This window comes from Nansenia antarctica (assembly GCF_963989245.1).
Source record: "Nansenia antarctica genome assembly, chromosome: 13".
NCBI lineage: Eukaryota > Metazoa > Chordata > Actinopteri > Argentiniformes > Microstomatidae > Nansenia > Nansenia antarctica.
Genome location: NC_137683.1, coordinates 22,995,064 through 23,008,907, shown reverse-complemented (window position 1 = coordinate 23,008,907; position 13,844 = coordinate 22,995,064).

Below are 13,844 nucleotides of genomic sequence, written 5' to 3'. Positions count from 1 at the left end.
TCCAAACCAAGCAGGATAACATCTGAGTGTGCCTCCCTAATCAATAATATATTTACAAACAATTTGGAAAGTAAGGCGATAGGTGGATTATTAATCAATGATATTAGCAATCACTTACCTGTCTTTACGGTATATGAGAGTAATTATAGGAAAAAGAGTCAACGGAAACACGGTATAAGAGAATAAGAACTGAGGAAACGGTATCTGCTTTTAGGAATGATTTCCTGCAATGCAATTAGAAGACTTTGTGTGATGAATCAGATGTGAATAAAGCATATGGGTTATTTATAGACAGATTTAAGGTTCTCTATGACAAAAACTGCCTGGAGTGGCTGAAAAGCTACATAAGCAGCAGACAGCAATTTGTGCAGATGGGTTAGTACATGTCTAAATGTTTAAATTCAAAACTGCACAAATTATGTTTAATGTTATAAATAACACCAAGCAACATTCAGAAAATGTATCTGGGTAGAGAAGGTGGTTAATATTTAAGAGGGACTTTGAATCTAAAACAGCCTAGTGTTCGTACGACTCTGAAAAGAAGGTGCATCTCTGTTTGTGGGGCATCCCTTTGGAATGGACTAGATACAAGTGTAAAACTGAGCAAAAATATGAGTAAATTCAAAGGCCATTATAAACAAGTGTTTTTTAAGTGCAGGACAGAGGACTCTGAGTAGTAAGGTGACTGAAATACATCTTATAACATTTTCTGTGTTTGATATTTATGTTGTATATGGATATTTACGTTATATTTTGTTGTAACTAGCCAGGACAAGCCAGTAGAGGGAGAGCCAGGCGAAGAGTCAGAGTCCTAAGGCCAGGACAGCTCTCACCACCAATCCGGTCATCAACCCCTACCAGCCTGAATCCCCCACACTCCCCTAAGACCACCTCCAGGGTGAAGAGAGACCCAGGCGCGGGGTCCTCGCCTGTCAAAGAGCGCAGGGAGAGCCAGGCCCTCACCCCCAGCCAGACTGAGCTGAAGCGCATGTTTGAGAGCGAGAAGCTGCACTGCATGACCAGATACAAGGTTTGTGAATTTATTAATACAAACATAGAAGTTGATGTACTTTGTAATTATTGTCTATGTATTTGAGGGGTTGAAAAATCATCTCACTAAACAGGGTGTGTCTCTCTACCAGGGTATAAATCTGTATGTGAAGAACCTGGACGACAGCTTGGATGACGAGGCCCTGCGCAAGGTGTTCTCCCCCTTCGGAGAGCCAGGGAGAGCCAGGCGAAGAGTCAGAGTCCCAAGGCCAGGACAGCTCTCACCACCAATCCGGTCATCAACCCCTACCAGCCTGAATCCCCCACACTCCCCTAAGACCACCTCCAGGGTGAAGAGAGACCCAGGCGCGGGGTCCTCGCCCGTCAAAGAGCGCAGGGAGAGCCAGGCCCTCACCCCCAGCCAGACTGAGCTGAAGCGCATGTTTGAGAGCGAGAAGCTGCACTGCATGACCAGATACAAGGTTTGTGAATTTATTAATACAAACATAGAAGTTGATGTACTTTGTAATTATTGTCTATGTATTTGAGGGGTTGAAAAATCATCTCACTAAACAGGGTGTGTCTCTCTACCAGGGTATAAATCTGTATGTGAAGAACCTGGACGACAGCTTGGATGACGAGGCCCTGCGCAAGGTGTTCTCCCCCTTCGGAGAGCCAGGGAGAGCCAGGCGAAGAGTCAGAGTCCCAAGGCCAGGACAGCTCTCACCACCAATCCGGTCATCAACCCCTACCAGCCTGAATCCCCCACACTCCCCTAAGACCACCTCCAGGGTGAAGAGAGACCCAGGCGCGGGGTCCTCGCCCGTCAAAGAGCGCAGGGAGAGCCAGGCCCTCACCCCCAGCCAGACTGAGCTGAAGCGCATGTTTGAGAGCGAGAAGCTGCACTGCATGACCAGATACAAGGTTTGTGAATTTATTAATACAAACATAGAAGTTGATGTACTTTGTAATTATTGTCTATGTATTTGAGGGGTTGCAAAATCATCTCACTAAACAGGGTGTGTCTCTCTACCAGGGTATACATCTGTATGTGAAGAACCTGGACGACAGCTTGGATGACGAGGCCCTGCGCAAGGTGTTCGCCACCAAGCCGCTTTTAGTGGCTCTGGACAAGCGCAGGGAGAGAGCAAGGTCCTCACCACCAGCCAGCGCAGGGCGAGCCAGGCCCTCACCACCAGCCAGTGCAGGCAGAGGACGGCCAGCGTCCACCCCGTGCCCCGGGTCCTCGCCCGTCAAAGAGCGCAGGGAGGGCCAGGTCCTCACCCCCAGCCAGGCCCTCACCCCCAGCCAGGCCCTCACCCCCAGCCAGGCCCTCACCACCAGCCAGGCCCTCACCCCCAGCCAGGCCCTCACCTCCAGCCAGGCCCTCACAACCAGCCAGGCCCTCACCCCCAGCCAGGCCCTCACCCCCAGCCAGGCCCTCACCCCCAGCCAGTGCATGCAGAAGACGGCCAGCATTGACGCCGTGCCCAACCCAGTCATCAACCCCAACCAGCCTGCAGCTCTGCCATTCTGCATCCCCAAGGCCCAGACCTGTGCTGCCCCCCACCTCATGAACGGCACGCTGTTCACTAATGTCTACATCAAGAACTTTGGAGAGGACATGGACAACCGCAGGCTGGCGAAGAGGTTCGAGAAATATGGCCCGACCCTGAGTGTCCAGGTCATGACTGATGACAGCGGGAAGTCCAAAGGTTTCGGCTTTGTCAACTTCCAAAGGCACGAGGACGCCCAGAAGGCCGTTGACGACATGAATGGTAAAACAGTCAATGGGAGGCGGGTCTATGTGGGCCGCGCCCAGAAGAGAGGAGAGCGCCAGACTGAGCTGAAGCGCCAGTTTGACAGCAAGAAGCTGGACTGCATGACCAGATACAAGGTTTGTGAATTTATTAATACTAACATAGAAGTTGATGTACTTTGTAATTATTGTCTATGTATTTGAGGGGTTGAAAAATCATCTCACTAAACAGGGTCTCTCTCTACCAGGGTGTAAATCTGTATGTGAAGAACCTGGACGACAGCATGGATGACGAGGCCCTGCGCAAGGTGTTCGCCCCCTTCGGAACAATCACCAGTGCAAAGGTGGCGACGGAGGGTGGACGCAGCCAGGGCTATGGCTTCGTGTGCTTCTCCTCCCCTGAGGCGGCCACCAAGGCCATGGCTGGTATGAACGGCCGCATCGTGGCCACCAAGCCGCTTTTAGTGGCTCTGGACAATGGCAGGGAGAGAGCAAGGCCCTCACCACCAGCCAGTTCATGCAGAGGACGGCCAGCGCCCACGCCACGCCATTCTGCATCCCTAAGGCCCAGACACTGAGAAGTGTGTGAGGGGTTGGATTGGACTCTCATGGCCAAACACACACACACACACACACACACACACACACACACACACACACACAGTCACACACACAGACAGTCACACAATACACAGAAGACACAATAAAATGATTTACATTTAGATTCTCTCCTATTGACTTATTGTTTGCCCCAAATACACCTATCGCACTAAAGACACCTAACGTGGCTAACTTGGCTACTATGAATGAAAAGAAACCATACAGAATATAAAAAATATAATTACTTTTATTTAGAGAGAGAGAGAGAGAGAGAATAATATGTCTTATATGTCCATCACACACTGTTGGCAGCCAGTGTCACGCAGGTTAGATTGGGTCGGGTCAGGACAGAGGGGGAGAGATGTATGTTCAATTTATGAACAGTAAAATCATGCTGTACCCTTTTAATCCACAATCAATTAACAACATGGGGAGGACATTTAACTATAGGCCTAATAGGCAAACTGAGTCTGAACCAAATGGTCACTACTGCCTTTTCTTCTCTCCTGGCAGTGTGATAAACAAAACAAAACATTCTCTCCCCACCCCAGTCCCCAGGACAAGGACAAGACAGTAAAAAAAGACCATCTGCTTGACGAATGGGCTGTTACGGTGCCAAATGACACTGTAAACACAGACAATCAGACCCATAGGTTCAACAAGCAATTAGGCCTACAAATAAACACGACTTTGGAATTAACAATTCCTCAGAATTGAAATGACCTTGATTAAGAGCAGTGGGAAGGTGGCGCATGGCGTAGCACACTCGCAGACCATCATCGCAATGGGCCTGGTTTGATTCCAGCCATCAACATAATGACCTGCATGTCATCCCCCTCTCTCTCACCCATCAGCCATCCTTCCTGTCAATCTCTACTGTCTCTATCCCAGTAAAGCAGAAATGCCCTAAAAAAAAAATATATATTTTTTAAAAGCTGTGGGAAAAGCTTCTTGTAGCTTCTGTTACCTACCACCTGCCAGGTCTGTCAGAGTTCAGGGCTCATACGGTTGTAAATCTACACCAGATAACTAGAGATCATCGATCACAGCATTTTTTTCCAGATTAAATGTTTTGAAATACTGGGAGCAGGGGAGTAACAGGGTTTGGTCATTTTACTTCCAACTGTCTCCATATTCTCATTTTCCTTTGGACAACAGAGCAGGTAAAACATACTGGGTAAATCCTACAAATGGAAACCGTATTACAGGTCTCAAGGTAAAATCTTCAATCTTTTGAATACAAAGAAGTGATGCCATTTTCTGAAACAACTATACAATATTGGTACTTAATTAGTGCTTAGTACTTAATTGCATGTTTTCTTGCAGTTTCTTGCAATGTTTAAATTGATGAGAGATGATGATGAGAATACTATAGACAAACTACTGTACTGGACACTCACTCAATAATGAATTATAATGTACATTAAGACTGTAGGCTAACATTCTCCAGAATGTTTGTATATGGGCTATTTCCTATGAGAAGAGAACTCTGTTAACCATAGATGATGGTTGATGGCTCCAGACTTATTGAGGCTGAAATTCCATTATAAAAATACAACAGAAAGTACTTCTATTAATAGAAAAAGACAGCATCATTCTGCAGCTGACAACATCATTATTCACACACGCAAACGTAGAAATGTAGCTCAAAGGAAAGAATAGAAGCAATGTGTTAAAATTGTGGAGAGGTTAAACCAACTAACATAGGCCTATTGCTTAAACCTATCCAGTCCTCTAAAATCCAGTACAGGAGTGAGGGTACAGGCTGGGCATAGGTTTAGAATTCAATAATTCTCCTGGCCATCGCTGTGACAACACACGTGCCTGGGAGGTTGTGGTAAATGTAAAATTATTCCAAAGCGCTCTCATTCACACACCTCTCATTCACACACACATTCATACATACACCAATGGCTGGAATGGCACTACCTATGGTCTGTTCTCCAGCTTATGGGTTTCGGGACAAATTTCACCAACATGATAAAGACCCTTTATTCCTCTCCTTCAGCTATGGTTATGACTGGGAATGTGTGTTCCTCTTTATTTCCTGTCGGACGCTCCTCGCGCCAAGGCTGCGTTTTTTCTCCACTTTTGTTCACTTTATCTTTGGAGCCTTTCGCCCAGGCTGTGCGTCAGTCACCCCACACTCCGATAACTGCCCATGGCACGGATCATCTCACTTTATTGTGACGACATTCTACTCTATCTTGGTGATGCCGAAAATTCAACCCCACATCTTTTATCTATTTTTCACCAATATGGGAGCATTTCCGGTTATAAAATTAACTGGTCCAAGTCGGCTTTCCTTCCCATCAATGAGGCCTCAAGGCAGGTATCACTACCATCAGATATCCCAGTGGTTGACCATTTCAAATATCTAGGTTTATCAATCTATCCATCACTACAAACTACAATACCTTATAATTATAACTCTACCTTGAAACAAGTGGAGACGGATCTGGAGCGCTGGTCATCTATTCCCAACTCTTTCCGATCTAGAGTTTCCATTATTAAGATGAACATCTTGCCCCGGGTTAACTTCTGTAGTGCTATGCTCCCCTTGGCTCCACCTGCTGGATACTGGGACAAATTACATAAATTGGTCTCCAGGTATGTCTGGAAAGGGAGACGCCCACGGATGAAAATGTCCACTCTGCAGAAACACACATCCTCTGGTGGTCTTGGATTGCCTAATTTCCAGTTTTATTTTTGGTCAACAACCCTTCGTGCTCTTCACACCTGGCTCAACCCAGATGCACAAGTAGCCTGGCGATCTCTGGAGGAGAAGTTGGTGAGCCCACATAGGCTTCAGGATGTTATCTATTCTAACATTCCTCTCAAAACCTGTAAATCCAAGTTTGGCCCTTTAATCTCTCATCTTGTCGCCACATGGAGAACTGTAGAAATGCAGACCAACATTCATCTGAAGTTCCATCCTTATACTCCGTTATTTAATAACTTTGCCATTTGCTCAGGAGGTCGCCCCATTTCCTTCCCTCAGTGGAGTGGAAGAGGGGTTTACACCCTTTCTGACATCACTGTAGGTAATGAATTTAGATCATTTCAAGACCTGCAATCTCACTTTAATTTACCTGGCACCTCTTTCTTTTTCTACCTCCAGCTCCGCAGTGCCCTACGGGCATACGGAGTTCCCTGGGGAGAAGACTTGAAGGTACATCCCATCCACAAAATGTTTGTTGGTAAACCTACCACAGCCTAACCTATACACACTGTTATGAAGGCCCACAATTTAGAGCCAGTTAGTTTCCCCAAATCAGCCCTATTTTGCCCCTGTTATTTCCTTAATTATTTTCCATACTATTCATGTACGTTTTCATGAAGGTGTATGTATTGTTATTGTAATTGTATAAGTTCTGTCTTAGATTTGTTCAGTATTGTGCAAGCGCCAGATTAGTGGGCGTGGTTTTGATTGGCGTACGTGACTTGATGTATGTCCGGTTGGTATATATAGCTACGGAAGTGGATCTAGGAGGGCGGAGTCAGTGGACACACACCGTGCTGAAGCTGAAGACACGAGTGATTATTGAGTTTGCAACTGTGACAGAGGGCAAACATTAGTAGAATCTAGTTGAATCGATAGATAGTTGAATCTCTGTATTTGGTTTCCTTTGCTGCGGAAGACATCTCAACAGTCAACAAGGAGAACGGGAGACTGAGTGTTAATAGTAAATCACTGGCTACCCGCATCGCCGCGGGAGTTCGGAGTTTGGTGAGTTGGCAGCGCTAGCCCAGTTTAGCTGTGTCACCGTTAGCCAGCCTTGCTAGCCGCCGGCTGCTAACGTTGGCGCATAGCGAGACCCAAGCCGGACAGAGCCGTCGCCTCCGAGGTGGATTGCGACCGACCGCTGACACCACCGGAGCTGACCGTGGACCACCGGACCTGAGCCATTCACACCTCGTCGTTTGCTACGAAGACGCCCCTTTCCCTTCAAATTGCAACGTCACTCCCCCCCCTTGTCTGCTGCCTTCCTCGAGTCACATGCGAGCTCCAACCAGGCCTCAACGCGCTCATTTCAGTCCGGGACTCTAAGCCTTTTCAGGCCAGGTACTGTGTGTGAGTGAGTGAGTGAGTGTGTGTGTGGCCGGCGGGGAGGGAGTATATTGGGATGTATATTTAATTTGTATAAATAAATGTGTTTGTTCATATTTGATACAGTTGCTGTGTGTTTAGTTGTCTGTATTGTTTAGTTTAACAGCAAATCTAGTATTGGGTTTAAGTATTGTCTTATAGTGTGATTAACTGTGATATGCTAGTCTAAAGGGTTGCTGGCGCCCCCTGCCTCTATCCTCCTACACTGCCGATTTAGCTCAGAGTTAGTTAGATAACCAGCCCTTCCTAAAATTCTACAGTCCTTTAGCTACTCCCTGGTTACAATTGGTCCTTCGAGCCGGATAGGTTGTGTAGTGATAGCATGGCTGAGCGCAGCCAACCAGACAAGACAGTTACCCCCCCTTCTCCGCCCCCTGAGCCAGAGCCACGACCACAGAGAGTCCCGCGGTTGCCTCAGAGGTTACAAGAGTATGAGCTTGAGCTCGAAAGCTCACTGAGTGGTAGTGAGGAGCGCACTCCACGGGATACAGTGGTCGGAGAGGCCGAGGTGTCCACCGGCGCGCGGGTGGCTAGCACCGAGACAGCCATCAAAGAGCACCAGCCTGAGGATGAGATGGCAGAACAGCAGGGTTTTGCCGTAGAAACGGAAGAGCAGGAAGGAGAGGCCCGGTCTGACAGCGCCTGCGGGCGGAAGAGGGAGGGCCTCAGCCTTAACGATCTGCCTCCCAGTACGGCGCGCTCGAGACCTAGCTCCTGCCGTTCAGTGGCTTCCTCCCGGTCCAGGGTTTCCGTGGGCAGTTCTGCCTCTGGGGCGGATAGCATGCACTCCAGAGGGAGTAGTGCCGCGCTGTCAGAATGTATGCGCCAACAGGCCGAGATGGCGTTAGAGCGGGAACGCCTCCAGTTCGAGCGTGAACGCCTCCAGATGGAAGGAGCGGAACGTGCGGCGGAGAGACAGCGCCAGGAGGCGTTAGAGAGGGAACGTGCGGCGGAGAGACAGCGCCAGGAGGCGTTAGAGAGGGAACGCATCCAGTTCGAGCGCGAGCGCCTCCAGATGGAGGGGGCGGAACGCGCGGCGGAGAGGCAGCGCCAGGAGGCGCTAGAACGTGAACGCCTCCAGATGGAGCGCGACCGCCTCCAGATGGCGAGAGAGCAACTGCACGCGGAGAAGATGGAGGAAGTGATGCAGACCATGCGCGACGTGTGCATCAGCAGAGCTCCGTCGGCCCGTAGCTCCAGAGCATCATCCGCACGGCCCTCTCGAGTGCCATCTCCTGAACCCCCCGCCGATGGCTCCATGACCCCCGCCATGACTGTCCAACTACAGGCCCAGCTGACCACCTTGAAGGAAGAGGACCAGGGACCCGACCGCTACGCGGCCCAGAGGGAGCCAGCGTCGCTGCCCGGGAGGGGAGCCATTCCCCAAGAGCGTAGCACACCCCTAGGTCCTCCAGTGAACCAAAAGGCATGCAGGCCGGACACCCAGACCGTCACTCCAGCCCCGATCATCCACTACAGGATGTTTCCCCAGGTGGAGGGACCCAAGTTCCCCTTCTTCAAGGACGAGGACAGGAGCCAGTATGTGGAACTACGCATCTGCCTAGACACGCTCTTGGACGACTCCTGCTCAGAGTCCTACAAATATGCGATTCTCCTTCAGCATGTGAGGAACCCCAGAGCCCACAACATGGTTCTGGCCCATGCCTCCGCACCGACACCTTACACCAGAGCGCTCGCCGACTTGGATGCCCGCTACGGTCGTCCCTGGAACCACGCCCTTGCTGAACTGCAAGCCCTCGAACAGCAGGCCCCCATCAAGGATGAACGGGCGCTGGATGACTTCGCGCTCCGCGTGCACACCTTGGTTGGAATGCTGAAGACGCAGGGCCCAGCTGGCGCCAGCGAGATCAACAGCACCTCCAACGTAGAGCGGCTGCTCCGCAAGATCCCACGCTTCCGGCAGGAGAGGTTCCGGCGACAGCAGCGCGTTCGTAACCCCGGGAAGTTGGGTCTGAGCATGGCTGCCTTCGCGGAGTTCCTACTGGAGGAAGTGCATGACACCAACGTAGACGCCATGGGTTACGCTGAGCCGAAGAAGGAGAGGGAGAAGGGAGACCGCTGGGACAGGCCGAGCTCGAACAGAGGACGCCCAGTAGGAGTGCTGCACACGGAGGAGGAGCCTCGGAGAGAGAGGAAAGCCCGACCTGAGGGAAAGGATTCCTCTCAACCCCCTCAAAAGGGACGGAGAGGTCCACCGCCATGTCCGTACTGCACCAGCGAGCACTGGTTCAATGAGTGCAGTGACTTCAACAACCTGAGTACCGAGGCCAAGCAGAGGTGGCTCGAGGAGAACAAGAGGTGCTGGAACTGTGGGCGCGACCATCTGGCTAAGAACTGCACCTTGAGGAGAAAGTGCAACCGCTGTGAGGAGGTCCACCTCAACATCCTACACGAGGTCTCCCTCGCCAGGTCCACGGAGGGCACCAGAAGCCCTAGGTCCGGTAGCGCACCGGAAGAGGAAACACCTGTCTACTATCTAGACCCAACCCAGAGCAGCGGCTCCAAGGTCCTACTGAAGGTGGTGAAGGTCCGACTTCACCACAACAACGCTGTGTACGACACGTACGCCGTTCTAGACGACGGGTCGGAACGGACCATCCTTCTCCAGGAGGCAGTGCGCCAGTTGGGGCTCCAAGGGACTGAGGAGAAGCTGACTCTGCGCACGATACGTCGCGACCTTAAAGAGGTCACCGGGGCGAGAATCAACTTCTCTATCTCCCCGGCGGGGCGGCCGTCGGACAGATATCGGCTTCAGAATGTCTTCACCGCAGACCAGCTAGCGCTCTCCCGCTACGACTACCCCCTGGAGAGATTACGCGCAAGATATTCCCACCTACGGCGAGTAGACCTACATCCGATAGAAGGAGCGGAGCCAACCCTTCTCATCGGCTCGGACAACGCTGCACTGATCGTGTCGCTCCGTCCTCCGCTGAGAGGACCACGAGGCTGCCCGATGGCTGTTAAGACTGCGCTTGGGTGGGCCCTCCAAGGCGCTACCGAGTGGAGAGATAGAGACGGGAGAGCTACGTCATCCCTCCATGTCCGAACCGAAGAAGTGCAGACCATCAACTGCCTTCACACCAGTGTGGACTCCATGAATGCGGCGCTACTAGACAACGTCCAGAAGCTGTGGACGCTAGACGTTGCGCCCTACAAGAATGAGAAGCTCTACGTACGGTCAAAGGAGGACGTCTACGCCATAGACCTCCTTAAAGCAAAGACAGTGCGTATCGAAGTCCAGGGCGTGAAGAGATACGTCACACCACTACTCCGAAGAGAACCCATGCCAGAGTTTCGAGTATCCCCTCGAACCGTCCTACAGTGTCTGACCAGCACTGAGAAGCGTATGAGGAAGGACGAGGTCCTTGCTGCTTCTTACAGAACGGAGATGAAGAAACTGACGGAGTCCGGTCTGGTGAAGAAGCTTGAGCCAGCCGAGGCGAACCAGAGTGCCGAGTCTTGGTACCTCCCGCACCACAATGTTCACCACAACGGGAAGAACCGAGTGGTCTTCAACTGTAGCTACCAGGTGGGGAAGCTCAACCTCAACCACTATCTTCTCCCTGGTCCAACCTTGACCCCAGCCCTCTTGGGAGTTCTGGTGCGATTCCGTCAGCAGCCGATCGCAGTCAGTGGTGACATTAAGCGAATGTTTCACCAGGTCAGGATGTTGGAGGAAGACAAGCCACTCATGAGGTTTCTCTGGAGAGAGGACCCGAGCGACCCCGACCCCTCTATCTACCAGTGGGAGGTGCTACCCTTCGGGACAACCTGCAGCCCCTGTTGCGCCACCTATGCGCTACAGACTCACGCCGCGCAGGAGACGGCACCTCCTGGAGTGTTTGACGCCGTCCATAAGAGCTTTTACGTGGACAACTGCCTCCACAGTTCGAAGACAGCCACGGAAGCCCGTCAGCTAGTCCAGGACCTGCGTGCTCATCTCCAGGAGGGTGGATTTGAGATCTGCCAGTGGGCCAGCAACGACCCGCAAGTCATCAGAGACCTCCCGAAGGAGGCCACCTCGACCAGCAGCGAGGCTTGGGTCTCTCACTCACCAGATGATGCTCAGGAGATGACGCTCGGACTTATCTGGCAGTTCCAGACCGACACTCTACGCTATCGCAATAAGCCTGCCAAGCCCCAACGCGTCACGATGAGAACGATATACAGCACTCTAGCGAGCCAGTACGACCCACTGGGATATATCGCTCCCTTCACGACGATGGCCAAGGTGCTTGTCCGGGAGCTGTGGGCCCAAGAACGAGGATGGGACGATCCTCTGCCTCGTCACCTAGAAGAGAAGTGGAAGGCCTGGGAGCAGGAACTTCCCACTCTCCAGCACATCAAGCTGCAGCGGAGCTACTTCCCTCCCTCCACGGACCTAGAGAGGAGTGTCATCACGCTACATGTATTCTGCGACGCCTCGGAGATGGCGTACGGGTCCGTGGCATACGTCAGAGCGGCAGAGCTTGGAGGTGAAGTCCACGTCTCGTTTGTCCTGGCACGTTCCCGAGTGGCGCCGAAAAAGCAACAGTCCATCCCAAGACTGGAGCTGTGTGCTGCCCTGAACGGCGCGCAACTGGGAAGGTTCCTGCTCGACGAGCTCCAGCTACCTCTGATGAGCGTCACCATGTGGTCAGACTCAACTACCGTCCTCCAGTGGTTGAAGTCCAGCTCATGTCGGTATAAGGTGTTCGTGGGCACCCGAGTCGCAGAGATTCTGGAGTTGACTGAGGTGAACTGCTGGCGTTATGTAGACACCAAGAGGAACCCTGCTGACGTCATCACGAGAGGGGCAACTCTCCAGGATCTGGCTGAGCCCCACCTGTATCACACGGGACCAGACTTCCTACAGGAGCGGGAGTCAGAGTGGCCAGCCACGCCGGCGTTAGCAGAAGACAGAGAGGACAAAGAGCTGCGTAAGACGTTGTTCTGCGGAGCCACCCAGGTCGTAGACCCTGAGACTACTCCGGGAGAGGAGTGTGAGACCCTCGAAGAGCTGCAGAAGAGGATGTTCTGCTCCAAGGCCGGTCTACCCCTAGATACTACGCTCAGCGCCGAAGATTACACCGCGGCGGAGCTCCTGGTGCTGCAGAGTGCCCAACAGGATGCCTTCTCCCGAGAGCTGGAGTGTCTCGAGAAAGGGAAGCCGATCCCCTCGGACAGTAGACTCCGCGGCTTAGCTCCAGAGCTCGACGGTGTTCTCATTCGCGTGGGTGGCAGACTGCGCCGCGCTCAAGATCTAGACCTAGACACGAAGCATCCCATCGTGCTTCCCACTAAGCATCAGGTCACCAGATTGGTCATCAAGCACCATGATGACAAAGTGCAGCACGCGGGTGGAGAGCGTGTCTTCGCGGAGGTACGACGGAGATTCTGGATACTCCATGGACGGGAGGCGGTACGGAGATATCAAAGGTCCTGCTCGGACTGCCAGAGGTGGCGAGCCACGCCGCCGCAGCCCATGATGTCCGATCTGCCCGAGGACCGGCTGCGACTGAGACAGGCTCCGTTCCACTCTACTGGGGTCGACTGTTTCGGGCCACTCCTAGTCCGAAACCGGCGAGCCTCCGAAAAGCGGTGGGGCATCATCTACACGTGCCTGACGACGAGAGCAATGCACCTTGAAGTTCTGCACCAGCTCACAAGCGACAGCTTCCTCATGTCCTTCAAGAGGTTCACCTCCAGGCGAGGGACCCCTAAGACCCTCCGGTCGGACAGAGGTACCAACTTCGTCGGTGGTGAGGCCGAGCTGAGGGCGAGCTACGCTGCGATGACTGAGGAGGCCCGTGACAGACTCGCCTCCCAGCAAGTGAAGTTTGAGTTCAACCCCCCAAATGCTCCACACTTCGGGGGAGCCTGGGAGCGGGAGATTCGCTCAGTAAAGAACGTCCTACGTACCATTCTCGGACAGAAGGTGCCTACCGATGAGGTGCTCGAGACTGTACTAGCAGAGATTGAGGGCATCTTGAACTCCCGGCCCCTAGGCTATACCTCCAGTGATGTAGCAGATCTGGATCCCATTACGCCCAACTTCTTGCTGATGGGGCGGCGAGACTCTGCACTGCCTCAGGTAGTCTACGACCCTGCCGAGCTCACCGGAAGAAGATGGTGGAGGCACAGCCAGGTGCTCGCGGACCAGTTTTGGAGGCAGTTCATACTGCACTACCTGCCGACCCTGCAAGTCAGGCAGAAGTGGACGAGGGAGAGAGACAACTTGTCCGAAGGTGCCGTGGTACTGGTGATCGACCAGTCCCTTCCACGCGCCGCCTGGCAGACAGGCAGAGTGACCAAGGTCCTGCCGGGTCCGGATGGAAGGGTGCGGACGGCCATCGTGGACGTTGGTGGTCGCACTTACACCCG